This window comes from Peromyscus leucopus, chromosome 8a, assembly GCF_004664715.2.
Source record: "Peromyscus leucopus breed LL Stock chromosome 8a, UCI_PerLeu_2.1, whole genome shotgun sequence".
Classification (NCBI taxonomy): domain Eukaryota; kingdom Metazoa; phylum Chordata; class Mammalia; order Rodentia; family Cricetidae; genus Peromyscus; species Peromyscus leucopus.
Window position 1 is genome coordinate 33,412,333 of NC_051085.1, and position 17,934 is coordinate 33,430,266.

Here is a 17,934-nt window from a genome sequence, read left to right on the forward strand (position 1 = left end):
GGTTGTCTTCGTTCTTTACTAGAAAAATTTATGCTAGGCAGTAATTTTATTATCTTTTGGATAATTTAGAATGTCATGTCTCCATCAAGAGTGAAATATATGACTCAGATCTCATTCTGTGGATCAGGAGTTGAAGTCCTATAGTCCTGGTTTGCTGCTTGTTATGAGGGTGGGTCCATCCTCAGTGACCTTCAAACCTAGTAATTCCTAACTAGATACCTGACATCCAACTCTCTCACACTTGAAAGACTGGACTAGGATATTACACTGCTAGTTGTACCATCTTGGTACAACTTAGATTTAGAAATAGTTAGGCAGAAGTTTTGTAAATGTCACCCACTGAATGCTGAGCTAAAGGTAATTCTGAAGAATGTGTAGAAGACTTTGGTTTAAGAATAATTATTTAGATAACTGAGACAATGTATATAAATAATCTTTGTAAATACTCTATACACTTTGTATAAAACACTGACTGAATATGTAGTTGTGGGTTTATGTTTGTTACTTTTTATGATCTCTTACATTTTCTCTGCAGTCAAGGTAGATTGGATTAGATGGATATTCCTTTTAAAAGTGCTTTTCACAAAAGCTCTGTGTGTGTGTGTGTGTGTGTGTGTGTGTGTGTGTGTGTGTTTGTGAGTGCTCCTGCAGGAGCAATAGCCTTCAATTTTACTCCTTGTGAATTTGGACATGAGATTTTCACTTGATTTGATTGTTTTTGGATTGTGAATAAAGAAAATCTGTTGTCAGAGAAAGACACTTAGATACCGTGCACAGGTCAGTCTAATTGGAAATAAAGATGTAGAAAGACACAATCCACATTGAACCTTTTTAAAAAGAGAAACTAGATATTCTAGGTTTGCAAAGGGAAAGATGCTATACAGTGAACGTGTTAATTTCACAATATTCTATGCTTTCATATTGCTTAGATCTTTGAAGTAGAAGCTGCTTCTGTAGAAAAACACCAGCTCGCCGGGCGGTGGTGGCGCACGCCTTAAATCCCAGCACTTGGGAGGCAGAGGCAGGCGGATCTCTGTGAGTTCGAGGCCAGCCTGGACTACCAAGTGAGTTCCAGGAAAGGCGCAAAGCTACACAAGAGAAACCCTGTCTCGAAAAACCAAAAAAAAAAAAAAAAAGAAAGAAAGAAAGAAAGAAAAACACCAGCTCTCATGAGGTCACAAAAGCCTGTATTCTCTGTATTCTCTCTGCCTTCATTCTGTGTGTCCTTCCCTTTGGGCCACCTGATTATATCTGCAGTGTGGCATGTTACTCTCTCATAGCTCTGTCTAACTATTTCATCCAAGGCTGAAGGAATATGGGTAAATCTCTTTCCCCAATCTGTAGTCCCCTTAAATTCCAGGAAGAATAAAAGTTCCTGGACAGACCCACTCTCCTACCCCTGGAGGGTAACTTTACCCATGAAAGCAAAACTGCATCTTGCAGCAGAATTGGTCATCTGGTAGGATCCAGGCTGAACCCTTCCAATGGTGACAGATAAGGAATATTCCAGACCACCTGTAGAACCAGAGCTGAAACAGTGACGGAGCAGAACACACCTTGAGCAGGACTGCTTGTTTGTGCAGGTCTCTGGTCCCCTGAATGTTTCTCTGCTCAGACCGAAAGCTCTTGTCTGTAGCTGGGAGATGGACTTGGGCTCAGTGGGCCCTTTATCTGTTCCTCTTCCCAGTGTGGCCACGCCTCTTCTCTAGGCTTGTGTTACTAGTCATCTCTTTAGTTGGCATATGGGAACAGATGGCTTGTTGGGGTTTCTAGAACTCAAGCTCTTGCCCTAAAAACTCCCAGTGCTCCCTAAATTTAATTTGAGTCATTGTGAAAATACCACCATTACTTCTTCTTCCTAAGTAAAAAAAAATAGGAAACCCAGGATTAGTGGTCTGTGGCTGTAGTCCCAGTAGGCAGGAAGTAGAGGGAGGAGATTCAAGAGCTCAGGGCAAGCCTGAGCTATAGGAGACCATGCCTCACAAATCCAGACAGTAAGCACACTTCCCCAACATAAGCCTTGTAAATCAGAATCATCATTTTATTTATTCATTAACTTTAACACCTTTGTGACGACCTTATACACTTGGAATTGTGGCTGCTGTTGTAGAAAAATAAAGTTTTATAACACACACACACACACACACCACACATACACACACACACACACACACACCACACCACACCACACCACACCACACCACACCACACCACACACACTTGTTTTGAGTACAAGAAGAAACAAGGGAGTTTAAATACACTTGAGTTTTGTGTTTCCCAACACAAAGGTAGGGCATGGACTAGTGTGGCAGCCAATCCCCTAACATTAATTTAGAAATGTATGCATTGGTTTCATGGAGTTCTTCACTTCGCTGTAAATAAGTAGGGTGGGATGGTTTAATGTTAACAGAATGGAATTATCTCTGCGTACATCTACCCTTTCCCTGTTGTCGGTGAGTATGGGGGTCCAGCCCCTCGATAGTCCCCTCTTAGTGTCCAGGAAGAATCTACAACTAGCTGATAATTAACCTTTGATGAAAAGAAATGAATCTATGCACATGAAACTCCTTAGTCCATAAACTTTATTATTCTGTGTGAGGTCTCCCTCTCTACAAGCTTCTATTCTGCTCTCATGCCTAGCTCCTTTCTTGCCTGATTTCTCTCTATATTCTTCTAATGCTCCCTCTAAATTTTATCTTAATTCTCTCATCTTAATTCTGCCTCATCTAGGTCCTTTTCATCTCGTGCTTACCCAACTAGTACTTCCATCTGACTCTTCCTCATCTTCCATCTCGTCCACACATTCTCTCTGGACAAAATTCTTGTCCCTTTCTCTTCTGTCTCTCCATTTCCCCCAAGTCTCTCCAGAGTCCAGTTATAAACCCAAGCAATAGCAGTCCCCTGGTCGAGCAAGGTCACCAGGTTTGAATTCTTGTGTCGTCATAAAGGCAGGTAAGAGTTTCCCCAGGCAGTGATTGTCAGGCCTCCAGGGTTAAATGGAGGGATGATAACAATTACATAGAGGGGCAGTAATTGTTAATTATCATTTGCAACCCCAAAGGGAAGTGACTAATGAATTAACTAAAGGCTAAATTTGGGTAATTTCTAAGAAGAGGGATCTTATGTGCTCAACTATAATCTTAAACGTGATTGGTAGAAAATGTTAAAAATCTATAAGTTGCCGGGCGGTGGTGGCACACGCCTTTAATCCCAGCACTCGAGAGGCAGAGCCAGGTGGATCTATGTGAGTTCAAGGCCATCCTGGGCTACAGAGTGAGTTCCTTGAAAGGTGCAAAACTACACAGAGAAACCCTGTCTCAAAACAACAACAACAAAATCTATAAGTTGCTAGGTCAATGGGAGAAAAGAAAACTGCCTTTTTTTCCAGTGGCTCCTATTTGTCCAAGCTATCTGCCTGCCGTTTTTCTGCAGGGTGGGGGGAAGTGTGCTCGGTTGCTAGGCAACCTGTGTACAGCTAGATGCCTCTGGTGATAGTTACATGGAGATCTGGAACTAGAGGTAAGATTTGGGAAAGGAGGAAGTTGAGCTTAATTGGCACATCTGCCAGGCCTTCCCGAACAAGTAGTCTGGATGCTTAAGTCTGTTCTTAGAGAGTACAGAGGTATCTCTGATAAGGTACTTTCCTCCATCTGGGGATGGACCTGGCCAGATGCTGCCAATGACGATAATTACAGGGAGGCTTGAACTGGAGTTCGGGCTGAGCATAGCTGTCAGCGCAGAAGGTTATCTAGATATTCCTTTAGTGGAGGGGAAATGGTGCCCTTAAATGATGGAAAAGCTACAATATCACACAAGAAACTCATAGCACACAGGAAACGGCTGATAATCAAAAGCCAAATATCACCAAGGGTCCTTGAGCCTCAGCTTGACCTCTGGAAGGCCCTTGGCTTCTTCCAGGTATTAGCTTTGTCATAATCAGCTGAAATCCTACTTGGTATATTTTTGCGCCTTGCAGCACTCTGTCAACCCTTAATTTGCCATCTTTCTGAGCAATGAAGTGTAAGTGTTCTGTAAGCGGAAGTTTCTGCCCCGCCAGCAACTCCCAAATATCTGGCAGCTGATTCCCAAATAGTTGACATAGAGGCTTAATATTACTTATAAGTGCTTGGCCGGTAGGCTTACTACTAACTAGCTCTTACACTTAAATTAACCCATAATTCTTATCAGTGCTTAGCCACGTGGCTTGGTACCTGTTCTCAGTATGACATTCTCATCTTGCTTCATCTGTGTCTGGCTGGCGACTCCTAACTCTGCCCTCCTTCTCATCATAGGCTTTCTCACCTAACTTCCTGCCCAACTACCAGCCTGTCAGTTTTTTATTAACCAGTGAGAGTCTTCATATTCATAGTGTAGAAAAGGATTGTTCTACAGCAGTGACCTTTGCTCTTTTTTCTGCACATTGCTTATTTCATGCTATGTTCTTTCTCTGAAGGTACATCCATCCTCCAGTCTTGTGACCATATGTTTCTAGTTCATAGAGCTCTTCTGGGCTGCATGTTAACACATTCAGTTTCTACCTGAGTTTACACGTGGAATTCATGTGACTATGTGAAAGTCAGTATATGTGAACCATAATTCTTTTTTTAAAAATTGATTGCTTGTGGGTTTCACATTATGCATCCCGACCCCATGAACCATACTTCTTTATAAACCCTTGCTGAACTTCTTTCTGTGTTCCTTTCTGTGTTCCTGATTTAAACATCCTGCATCTTAAGTCACTCAAGCCTATGGAATGAGAACATAGGTTGGGCTGTCTGCATTGTAAGATCCTGGGTGTGATAAATATTTCTTTGACCACACTCATAGAGATCTTAATTTAGTAGTTCTGGTTCTGACTGTAGAATGGAAAAAAATATATATATAGTTATCCAGGTACTTCTGATGAAGAACTGGTGTGAATCCAGCTGTTAGATTCTGCAGTTAGAATATAATCCTCATCCATCCCAGACATTTATATTTTCATTCCAGTCCTTATGCTATAGATGTCTAGATCATTCCTTGTCATTTCAGTGGCCTTCCACATGCTGTCACTATTGCATTTCTTTTCTATCAATCCTCACTTTTCTATAAAGAATTATTTTCCTAAAGTTAGGTGGGATAATGTCACACACTATCAAAATTATTTGATGGATTTTACTTCTTAGAAAATAAAAATACAGCCTTTCTAGTTACCCCTAGTCTCCTGATTACATACTTTTGCCTACTTTTTCTTCCCATTCCCTGAAGTCAGGCTGTTAATCCTTTAATTTCTCGTCAGCATCCTATGACTCTTCCTTTCTTAGTGCCATGCCCATCCCATGGATTTCTTTTTCAACTATGGCAGTCTCAGTTCCACAGAGAACTAGGCTATCTTCATTCCATCGGTCTTGCTATGATGTGAAAACCAGTTAGAGGTGATGTCATAGTCTGTTTGCCTTGATATAACAAAAATACCTTAGTTTAGGTAATTTATAAATGAAGGAAACTTGTATTTCATAGCCCTGGAGGCTTGGAAGCCCAAGGTCCAGCTGGCAGATGTTGGGTATCTGTTTGTATGACTTGTGTACTTCCTGTCTCTGTTGACATCACTCAACTCTTTATCGACTTGGAATTCTATTAGTTAATTAGCTAATATATTGATTCTAGATATCAGTTGTACATGCAGGCCCTGATGCTCCCACCTAACTAGGTGTATGTACAGTGATCCATGTGCTATGATGTAGACACAAGTGGTTCTGGTGGGTTTGTGGTGACATAGTAGTGTGTGCAGAACTGGATCTCAGAGCCAGGCTCCATACTCACAGCATTATAAAGACCTTCTTCCTGTCTGCTTGTCTACTATGTATCAGTACATCACAACTAAATACATATTTTAAAAGAATTATCCGTCTACCATGTGAGAACACATGTTATTCTAGCATGTCTTAAAGCCTAAAACAATTCTTGATACTTTATTAGACACTAGAGGAATGAATGAACCGGTGAAAGTCACCTTCCAGGGTCTCGAACTGGAGTATTCACACTCCATGTTCTCTTCTTCAGTGTCATTGTGTGCCAGTGAGCTGAGTTTGTTACGCTGGAGAAAGATGGAACATTGTCCAGAACTCCATTTTTTAAAAGAGACATTGGAAAACAGAAAACATTTAAAAATTAGAATTTAAAAATTAGATATACTCATCCTTGAAATAGAACCAAATTTTACAATTTTTTTTTTTTTTTTTTTTTTGGTTTTTCGAGACAGCGTTTCTCTGTGTAGCTTTGCGCCTTTCCTGGAACTCGCTTTGGAGACCAGGCTGGCCTCGAACTCACAGAGATACGCCTGGCTCTGCCTCCCAAGTGCTGGGATTAAAGGCGTGCGCCACCACCGCCTGGCCAAATTTTACAATTTTTAAAGGAAAATAATATAAGTCTTCCAAGCATTTTCATGTCAGTGACTTTTCTCTCAGGCTGTTATGAGACACTTTAGACGTGCCTGGAACCTTGGTGGCCTCTGAGTCTCAGTCTAACCCTCTGTGGAGGACAGAGTTTGGACAAGAACAGGACTCAAAGGCTCCTTAGGAGTGGTGGCCCTGTGGGTGAACAGGGGAGACTGGGAGCCAGGAGCGCTAGGTTTTGCTACTGCATAAACATGGACTCCATTCTCAGACTCAGGTAATAACCCTTCTGCTCTATGTACAACTGGATTTTTTAAGCTGTCACACCTTGTGAAGATTCACTTCTGTATTCCGACCGTGCCGTGAAATTCTTGCCGTCCTTTAAAGATGTGTTTCCGTCTGATTCCACTGGGTGGCAGTGTTTCATTGGAGCTCTCGTGCGCAGTCTGTGTGTGACCTCACTCTGTCTCTCCTCCTCTCTCCACTTCCTTTCTCTGGCTGGCCGGGAAGTCAGTGTGAAAGTCAATATGCAGACCACTCCGGCCTTCCACTCACACAGACCCACCTGCCTCTGCCCCCCAAGATCTGGGGTGAAAGGTGTGCACCCCCACATCCAGCTTGTTAGTGTTTAAATGAGTTCCTCTTTCTCTCCCAATCCTCTTTTTCTCCCTGTTTCTACATGCCCACTGCATCCCAAGGAATTCTGAAACAAATTTCCCACGCAGTTAAAACAGAGAGTTTCATAAGATTTAGTACTTCTAGAATGATTTCATATGAGAAGAAGTAAAGTATTAGTTTTATGTTGCTCCAAAGTATGTAAATTACTTTGTGGTAATTAAGATCAGTTAAAATATCCTTAGGATTTGTTCTTTATGCTTTAGCAGCTATATTTAAAATAAACTCAGGTTGTACACAGCTCGTTATAGCATCTTTGGGAGTGTGTGTATGATGTGCATGCATATATATGTGTGTGAGCATGGGCACACATGTAGAGGTCAGAGGGCAACCCTGGCTGTTGATATGGGCCTTCTACCCTGTTTGAGTCGGTTGTTGGCTTCTGTGGCTGTCAGGCTGGCTGGCCTGTGAGCTTATGGGCAGTCTCCTGCCTCCTCCCATCTCTGGGAGGTTAGCACTGGGATGACAGATGTGTGCTAGAGCGTTCAGCGTTACATGGGTGGTGGGAATCCAAATTCAGTTCCTCACACTTGTGAGCTCAGGGCTCCGTCCACTGAGCCATCTCCCGAGTCCTTTTGACAGCGATGTGGACTGTGCTTTTTAGGTCAGATCACCCCACTATCGTCACCCCTGTGCCTTTGAGACCACGATGACATGGTTGAGACATGTGTTATCGTGGCTTCTTATCGGTTCGCTCTGCATCAGAGTTTCCCGGAGAGTTAATTCAACGAGATGAATTGCATGAGAAAAGTGCCGTGTGAACCTCAATAAATGATTCCTTGCTGATGTCTGTTGACGTTAAGGCTTCTCTATGAGTGGGCATATGTGTGTGTTACAATATTTTTACCCTGTTACAAAGGAAAAAATTTAAGAGTTATTCAGCAGTGTAGTGACTATTAGTGTCCACTCAGGCAGGGGCAGTTTTGACAGTACCACAAGTACTGCATTTTATCCAAGAGAAAATAGCTGCTTTGAAATATTAGGCCATTTAAAGTTGTTTATAAACGTTGATCCAGATAGAGGTTATGTTTGCTTTTAAACAACTGAAACATGATACAAAAGTCTTAATTGCCTTTTGCCAAATAACTCTTTGCTGTTTTCAGGAAGGAAAAAAGGTCATTTTACTTTAAAATGTCTAGAGTATGTTTCTGAAGCATGTCCCCCACCTCCTCACTTACCTTTTTTTCTTTTTTTTTTTGGAGTTATGGTCCCATGTAGCCTAGGCTAGCTTTGAACTCACTATACAAGGGAATGACCTTGGTTTCTGAGTCAACCAAGTCTACCTCTAAATCCCATAGTGTTACAGGTGTGTGTCATCAGACCAGTTTTCCTTTTTGTCTTTTGTAAACTACATCCTTGTCCTATACAGAACCATGAGGACCTGTAGACATTATGTGGGTAAGTGCCGGGGACGGCATATAAGATGCCTGACTTGCTGCCAGCAGAAACTGGAGATAAGGGACCCGAGATTGTGGACTGCCAACCCCCTCTGGATCTGCTTTGCATGCCTCTAGAGGGCCAAGGCAGAAATGCCTACGTGTCCCAATGTCATGCTTTATGGCATGCACATGTCATGTTCTCCTCCATATAATTACTTCTTGTAATGCTAGTCTTTTTCTTCTATCTGATCTTCATGTTCTGTGTTCCTAGACCAACGGTATTTGCTGTGAAACGGGATGGGAATAAAACAAATTTCGTGGGAAATTATGCAGAGATGATCACCCAGGCTGGGGTCAAGGCAGTTATGCAGGTCATAGGAAAGAATCTGCAGCCTGGTGAAGCTTTTCAGGCTTGGATAAACTGTACCAAATGTGTGTGGTCAACTATAGCACATGGTATGATGTGTATCAGCACACTGGACTCAAATTGGCCATGATGAATAATTCAGTTTCTGAGGCTATTCCAAGGACATTGTGTAAAACGTGAGACCCTAAGGGGTATTGGCTGAGGACTGTGGATGGAGTAACATATAGATGGGATGACAGACTAGAAGTGTGGGGACCTAGAATAGGAGGAAAATGGTGGCCTCCACCAAGAAAGGGAGATGGCAACTTTAATCCAGATGTTTTGATTCCTCCTGAAGGAGTGTGGAGACAATGTGGCAGTGGCTGGAGTGATTGCTGCAAGCTTTATTGGGTTCCTAGATTGAAAAGAGCTGCCAGGAAAGGTGAGTTTCCTTTCATGGAAGCTCTGAAAATTGGATCAGGTCTTCCTTGGAACTGTTGGGATAAGAAAGAAAAGTCGCTGACTTACAGGGGCAGATTTCCTGTCTGAGGTCATTGTGGCCCACCAGTCATGGGGCTTGGTGTCTGCAGAGGGCTGAGGAGGAACTTAGGCGGCTGCAGAGGTCTTGAGGTCGGAGCAGGCTGTGCGAGAAGGAAATGATTGTCTGGTACGTTAACCACTGTTCTTATTTTTACCTTTTTTGCGAAATTGCATGTTGCTAGCCTCTGGGTCAAGTGTTCAGAAGATTGTATAATCATTAATAATAAAAATAGATTATGCTTGCTTTGGTGTTAAACCTGGGATAGTTTCTGTGTTTAATTAAAGATGATGAAGAATATATTGGTGATTTTTCTAAGAATAATCTTTGGAGTCATGAGAACACTCCGTATTGGGTGATTTCCCCTCTTCTGTTTCCCCTTGCTTATGATAATAAAAGAGTGAGGCTACCAAGGCAAAAGCAGAAGCTGTAGCAGAAGCTACTTAGCAACTGCAGAAGCCCGAAGTGAGACCTGTCAGCTTGCCTGAGCACTGTCTCTGAGTCGTTACTACGCCTTCCAGGTATCCTGTCCTTCAGACCCCCAAAACTGCTGAGGCTGGTCCCTGGCAGGTAAGTCTTTAAAACCTGTTTCTGATGAGGTAGTTCATAATTTTGCACTGATTTATAAAGGATATTGTAAACCACATAAAGTGGAAAACCTCTTCAATTTCATCATCATAATGCATTTCTAATGTTTTAAAAATCACCTTTGAATTCATTTCTAATAAAAGACCAGTCCCTGTTTGTCTAAAGGGTAGAATGTGTCAGGAATGGTGAGTTTCATTTTCAGGAAAGGATTCCAGAGACCCCACACAATTTCTTTGTCTATAAATTTGAACATGGAGGTGCTTGCCAATGAGTTAGTTAAGAAGATTCATGGAAGGTGAACAAGTGGGTTCTCCAGGACTGTGATTAATGTACCAGTGTGGAGATAGAGTGAGTGAGAGCCAGAGTAACCTTCATCAGGTCCCTTCCTGCTCAGCTCTCGTCAGGAAGCATGTTTGTCAAATTTTCTGGCAAGGAAAAATAGGGAGAGTCAGTAATTTGTTTGGGGAATTAGTATTCATAAATGTTCTCCCCCAAATAGGATTAAACCAGTAAGAAGAAATCAGTAGAAACGAACTCTTATATTTGTATTATTTTACAAGAATAGAAAAGAAGAAAATTATTTACCTTTAATGTAATCAAGAGGAAAGATTTTGGAGTTTTAATTACTTTCAGTTTTCAGGGGCAGTTTCCATGGTTTGGCCAGAAATTTTTGTAAACTAGATGGATTACTGGGGGAAAAAAATCACATGGACCCAAATGGAGTTACTGTTACTATGATCTTGTCTCAAAACACAGTCTGCACAGAGCTATTGTCCAAATCATCTAAACATGTTTCAGTAGTGTTCTACAAGTCAGTGTGCAGATTTTCCTGCAAGCTAGAAGGGTTGGAATTTGCTAGAGAAGAGTCATAGATAAGAGCTGCTACTGAGTTGTGGAACACCAACTGTGTTAGTTCCTGTGTTAAATCCTTTTAATGGACTATCTAATTGATTCCCTCGTAGCAACCCCATGAGGTTGTTAGGACTATTTGTCCTTTTTCCGCAAATGAGAAGACACAAGCACAGGTTGCTTAAATGATTTTCTCATTACTGACTGTACAAACAGTAAACAAGGCACTCAGCCTTTTCTATTGTTAGATTCCACATCTGGCATCTACCAACCAACCCTGAGTCAAAACTATCTGAAAAAATTGCGTCTGCACTGAACATGTACAGACTTTTCTCTTGTTACTTACTAGTTCTTGAATGATAAAGTGCTACAACTATTTTTGTCATCTTAGGGTCGTATTAGGTAGCACAAGAAGCCTAGAAGTATACAAGATAGCTTGAAGTATACTGAGGATGTGCATATGTTATATGCAAATGCCCCACCACTTTATGTAAGAGCATGAGCATCCCTGAACCCAGAGAGATGACTGTAGGGCTTGGAATGGACTCTGAGTCCGAATCATGAGGTCAAGCTTGAGGTCTTCTGGGACAACAGAATGATGAATATATAGAGGAGGGCTTCACCAGAGGATGCCATGGTTTTGAGTATCACAGGCAGGTAAAAAAAGATGAAAAATTAATGTGGCAGTTAGGAGATGATTTCATTTAAAGTCTCCAGTGGAGTACTGAGGAAAAATGCCATATTGTAGTGTTACCAAATGAAGAGTAATAGGGAATAGGAGTGTTGGGTGGAGGCAGGCTAGCCATAGAAAAGGTAGTTTAAAAGAAATGATGGTGTAGCTGGGACCAGTGATGTAGGCTGATACTCTCAGATACTCAGGGGCCTGTTGCAGGATGATCATAAACTCGGGGCTTATCTGGGCTACGAAATGAATTTAAGGCTAGTTTGGGTGACTTAGTAAAACTGTCTCTAAACAAAATAATTACAAAGTAGGCTGGGGAAAGAGCTCAGTGGTAGAGCACTTACTTAGCATGCTTGAGGCCCTAGGTACAATTATAGGCAGTGGGGAACAATTGGAAAACTAGAAGAGGATGGATTTTGGGCGTGGCTTAAGGCATGGATTTGGAGGAGAATCTTGTATTATAGCAAAGAGTTTGTAAAAGTAAACACAGTTAAGAACCAGAAAAATAATCTGTTTATGTGTATGTGAGTACCCTCAGTTTTTTTTTTTTATATCAAGTACATTAAAATGATGTTATTTTATTATTGATTTACTTAACTAGAAGTTAAATATATCTAACAGTGTAATGTACTGGGGGACAGGAGAGATGGCATGGCAGGTAACCTCCTGTTGCACTAAGCCTGACAACCTGAGTTTGATCTTTGGGTCCCACGGAGGAAGAAGAGACTGAGGTTTCCTTTAACCTCTCTATGTGCTCTGTAGCTCAAGGACACGCCGTTCATGCGCTAGGTGCACACACATCCACAATAGCTCTAATAAACAAAACTTTTGAATTAAGTTAGGTTGTTCCACAGATGTCTTAATTGCAAAAGGTGATGTACTTACCATGGGAAGCATTTACTTCTCCCTATTTTTCATAGCTAATAGAATTTTTATCTTACTCCCATGCTTAGCCATTGACCTATATATAAATGCCGTTAATTGTAGGCAATGAGATGAGTGAAATCTTTTGGAATAAGTTGTCATAACAGCATCAACTTTTCTCCTAAAACGGGGAACATTCAACTAATTGGCATGTGCTTCTCTCTTCTTCGGGGGTTCCAGATATGAAGCTGAGGGGTCACCCTCTCTGGATGGGTTGACAAGCATGACAACAGAGTCTGTGTGTTCAGGGTGACAAGGCTTTGGGTTTTACAAGGAACTTAATATTGACTGGTTCTGGGCCGTCTCGTCTTCCATCCTCATTCTGTGGGACAGACTTCTGTTTACGTCACCACCATTAATAATGTTTTTCAGGTGTAGTCCTACACCTGTGTTATTTGCAATGATGGCAAATTCTAAGAAACAGCCCCGTAACATTTATCTGCAGAGTTATGTTCTAGAAATGTGTTGTTAGGCAACTTCATCATTGTACAAACATCAGGAGTATACTGCAGAAACCAGGATGTAATAACCTTAGTAGTGGTATAATTTTATGGGATCATCCTCATAAATGCAGTGTCTTAGGGGTTAAAAATCTCTGTGTGACTTGAGCTCCCTAGTTAAGTGGACCCTCTTTTATATAACAACACCTCATTGAAAGGCTTTAAAACAACGTGGTTTACCATTTTTCAAGACTAGTGTTTAAAAAAGTTACATGTGAAAGCTCAGTCCTCTACCACAATTAGCTTTGCATTTCTAGTTCCTTCTTTCCAGTAACTAGAGCAGGGTCGATGTGGTGCTCACTGTAGCTGCATGTCCATAACACTCCTGAAATATATTGTGTAGCAGAAGCTGACGCGTAAAACGGATGGTTTTGACAGCAGAAAGAGATCAACTGAAGGGAATGTTTTATTAAACTACTTAATCTACATTGTAAAAAAAAAAAAAAACTTAATTGAAGAGATATTTCATGCCAGAATACTTACTGTGAAACTGCTAAAATGAATGTTTGCCAGGCTGTGTTAGGGTGGAGCTGAAAGCAAGATAATTCTTCACGTTCTGAGGAATTCCTGGGATCAGGATGATGGCTCTATGTTCCCTGCATCCTAATACTGGCTGTGCTGAGATTCGGCTACCTAGGAGGATCCTGGCTTGCGGCTCAGTGCTGGGAGAACACTTGTTTATACAAAGGGGTGAGATGGAAGCATTTTCATAGGCTTCTGGGTATGTCAAATGAAGCAGCAAAATATGGTTTGGAGCATTTGCTTTTTTTTTTTAATTAATTTTTTTTTTGTGTGTGTGCGCGTGTGTGTGTGCTCCCATGTGTATGTATGTGGCCACTTCTGTGCCATAGCACATGTATGGAGGTCGGAGTATAAATTTCAGGAGTTGCTTCTCTCCTTCCATCATGTAGATGTCAGGGGTGGAACTCAGGTGGTCAGGCTTTGCGGCAAGTGCTCTTACTTACTGAGCCGTCATCTCATAGACCTAACATTTGCTTTATTTAGCGAGACTAACAGTGATGTAAGCGTTGTAACTACTTTTAAAGCTTGGATTTGTGTTTACGTGTTAAACACAGTGAAATCACTAATCAGTTCTGGGAGAGCTATGGAGAGAGAGGAAAAAAAATGAACTGTCAATCTGACAACAATAGCAAAAGTCTAGACACAACTATAAAATTGTTTTAATGGCAGTAGAAATACCAACATTAAAATGTATTAGGCCAATTAAATTTATTAGAGCTCATTAATAAACATCTCTGTGTGTAACAGACAGTAAGTGCAGAATTCTGCAGCCGTCTCCAGTCATTCAAAGTAGATCACGTCAGCAAACTGGCCTACTTTGCTTCATCCCTTGAACCACAGTACAACTAGCTACCAAGTGATTTGACCCTCTCACCATAGGTGCCCAGATCTCTTGGTTTCTTGATAAGTTGTAGTTCCACTGAATGGGGAATTAATAATTTAGTCTTGATGCTTTGAGTCAAACTGTTAAGAAGAATTTAAGTTTCTGATTTTCTCTAGAAATTACAGAAAGAGAACTTGGTTATTGTGTTTAACTTCAAATGAAAGTGTAACTGATGGGTAAAAGTATTATTTGCTGACTATCTCCCATAGCTTGGCTTGCTGCACTAAAGCATTAGTCCCCAGGTTGGCCCTATTGGAGGTTGCTTCTAGGAAGCCCTAGGGTTACTGGGGGATTTACTCTCGATTGGAGTAGTGTGACTCTGATTTCCTCCTATTGTTCCTGCTTCTTGCTTTTCCTGGCTTATGAGGTGAGCAGTTTGGTTTACCGCACGCAGACCCTCCATCACTGCCATATGGTACTCCTTCCGGAGGCCAGAGCACGTGATGAGCTGGCTCATATTTGGACAGGAGCTTCCTGAACCATGGAACAAAGTAAACCTTTTCTCTAAGTTAAATATCTCAGGTGTTTCATTATAGTGAAAGAACTTGTGAGTATGCCTTCTTATTGATTAATGGTAGATATCATTCAGTTCTTCCCTTACCCAAGCCATGAAATATAGTTGTCTTATAGTGTATTGCTTTGGTAAGTAATATGCATTGCAGACTGAATGGTTGTTGCGCTCTCTACCCCTTAGATTAATTTGGTCTCATCATTGTCTGCTTTGAATTGGTCTTATCCATACATTGTTGTGCTCCTCATCATATGTCACAGCCTAAAACCCACCCCATTTCTCTATCATATCCCCTAAGTTCTAGCTCTCACTGATGCTTCCTTCTCTAGTGTGTTCCATCTTTAAAGTTCTCCATCTATGAAAGACTATCTTAATTTTCTTTATAATGAGCTCGTGCTTCTAAGAATCTGTTTCAATACCACTTTGTGGTCTTCGCACTTGGAAGATGCTATGGAGGCATAGCTTCTCTACGCTCTCTGAATAGTCTGTGTATAATTTATACAATTTACAATTTCATAATTTAACTCATTTAAATAATAGTTGCCTTATAAAAATTTTGTCTAATCAGCAAGTCCATCCCTGGTAGCAGTCATGTTTTAAATTTCATAGGTTACTCAACTATCAGGAGCGGATAAAAAAAACCAGCTTTCAATAACGTTTTCCTCTTAGTTGGATTACACTCTAGAGTATTTTGTATATATAAGAATAACAGTGCACTAGGATTGCAGTAAGCAAGAGACACAGGCTGTGTGGCTCAAATAACAGAAATTTATTAAACAGAAATCACTTCCCAGGGGTCTAGTGACTGGAAGTCCTGTATTAGATATTGGCAGATTTGGCTTTTGATCAGGCTCATCCCAGCTTGCACATGACTATATTCTCAGTGCTTTTGTGAGGGGGGTTGGGGACAGAAGGGGTAGTGTCTCTTGTTCTTACTTCCCTGATAGGGACTTCGGACAGGTTAGATCATGACCTGACCTTCCTATCTCATTTTACCTTCATATTTTCCTGTTTTCAAATATGGGCTTATGGAGTTAGGGCTTCAGTATGTGGGATTTGGAGAGGCACAATTCAATCCATGTCTATGAGATGTAAGTGATTAGTAAATATCTTTTGGAAAGAAGTCATTCCCCACTCCCATTTAAGTCTGCCTCCTTCATCATATTAAACTTTGATTTAGGTAGAAAAAAGCTTCCATTATCCCCATTTCCCTAATCACAGAGATCTCCCTCTGGTGTTGTCTGGCCTGCTTGAAAGGTCTTTAAAATGAAACATTTCCTTAAAATTCAGAGCTGAACCAACCTAGGCTCTTTTTTTTTTTTTTTTTTTTTCCAAATACATAACACTTTATTAATTCTTTTAGAATTTTAAACATATATGTATTGTCTTTAGATCATATTCACCCACACCCTTCCATATAACTTCTCAAAGATGCATTATCTAATGTCTTCCTTTTTTTTTTTAGAGGACTGAAGACCCTGAAGCTCAAGCTTGCAGGCTTATTATAGGGCAGCTTCACACGGGTGGGGTGGAGGGGTTACTCAGGGCTCAGCCACCTGGCTGAGTCTTGCGGTTTTGGGTGGCTTTGGGTGGGTAAGCAGTTTCTGGGAAATCTTTGGGTACATCTATCTAGTGGTTTTTGCAAAACAGCTTATTTTTGCAAGAGCTGTGGTTTTAGCCTAAGCAGAAACATTTTTTCTACCTAAGTAAGAATATAGTTCTCTATTAACTCTTCATTTTTTTAATTTAAGAATTTTTAAAATTCATTTTGCATACCAACCACAGATCCCCCACTCATCTCTCCTCCCACTCCCTTCTAGCCTTCCCCATTCCCCCCAAAGGGTAAGGGCTCCCATGGGGAGTCAGGAAAGCCTGGTACATTCAGTTGAAGCAGGACCAAGCCCCTCCCCACTGCATCTAGGCTGAGTAAGGCATCCCACCATAGGTAATGGGCTCCAAAAAGCCTGCTCATGCACCAGGGATAGATCCTGATCCCACAGCCAGGGGCCCCTCAAACAGACCAAGCTACATAACTGTCTCCTATATGCAGAGGCCTAGTCCGGTCCCATGCAGGCTACAAGCTGTTGGTCTAAAGTTCATGAGTTCCTATGAGCTTGGTTCAGTTGTCTCTGCAGATTTCCCCATCATGATCTTGACTCCTCTTGCTCATATAATCCCTCTTTTCTCTTTTTGACTGGACTCCTGGAGCTCGGCCTAGTGCTTGGTTGTGGATCTCGGCATCTGCTTCCATCAGTTGCTGGATGAAGGCTCTATGATGACGGAGCTCTATGATGACTGGGTATTCACCAGTCTGATTATGGGGTTAGGGAGAAACCTGGTGCTAGGGAAATTTCCAGAAATCCACAAGGATGACCCCAGCCTAGACTACTAGTAGTAGTGGAGAGGGTGCCAAAACTGGCCTACACTGGTAATGAGATTGATGAATACCCAAACTCTCATCATAGAGCTGACCTAGGCTCTTTGGGAGTTTTCCCCTGGAGAGCTTTCCTGCCTCAGGCTTACCTTCGAGAGGACCAAATCATTGCAGCAAACTTCTAAACAACTGTCTCAAGGACTTAGCTATTTTCTCAAAGAATCCAGAGTGCGGTTGCTAATGGGAACAAATGAGGCCAAACCAATTCTGTACAGAGCTGTTAGTCCACTGACTTGTAATTCCATCAAATAATTGCTTTGAGGCTGTGTGGCTCATTTGCAACTAAAAAGCTAGACAAGTTTTTCATGTACAGATGCACAGAAAGGCTGATGATTATGTAGTCTACCTTCAGTGTACTTTTTATTCCCCATAAAGCAGTATCATGTTCCACAGTAAATTTTCTACCTTGAAACATATACTCACAGAGCATTATACCAACCATTATTACTGTGATGACTCTATTGTGCTTGATTTTTTTTTCTCCCTGGTGCTTGAAATCCTAGCTTTGTTAAATAATGTTTTCATGTATTTTTTATTGATATTTTAAATGAATAATTGCCAGCCATGTACATTTGTGTGGTACAATGTGATATTTTAATTTATGTGCGTGAATGACTGGATAAATCAATTAATATTGATTAATATCAATTAAGATGCCATGTATCACTTACTATTTTTTTAAAAAGATTTATTTATTTATTATGTATATGAAAGAGGGTGCCAGATCTC

At 41.1% G+C, this 17,934-nt stretch overlaps 1 protein-coding gene across 4 annotated transcripts in view; it reads left to right on the top strand.

The window, feature by feature from the left end:
- Positions 1–17,934, top strand: part of Epm2a (EPM2A glucan phosphatase, laforin) — a 103,327-nt gene that overhangs the window by 14,699 nt on the left and 70,694 nt on the right. Inside the window, exon 1 of one of the 4 annotated variants that reach the window (XM_037200394.1) lies at positions 9,147–9,441. The exons of 2 other annotated variants lie outside the window; for them this stretch is intronic. The gene's annotated coding sequence lies outside the window, so the exon portion shown is untranslated. Of the gene's footprint in view, positions 1–9,146; positions 9,442–9,545; positions 9,883–17,934 lie in introns of those variants that run through there. One more of the 4 variants, XM_037200393.1, reaches the window with a different exon arrangement.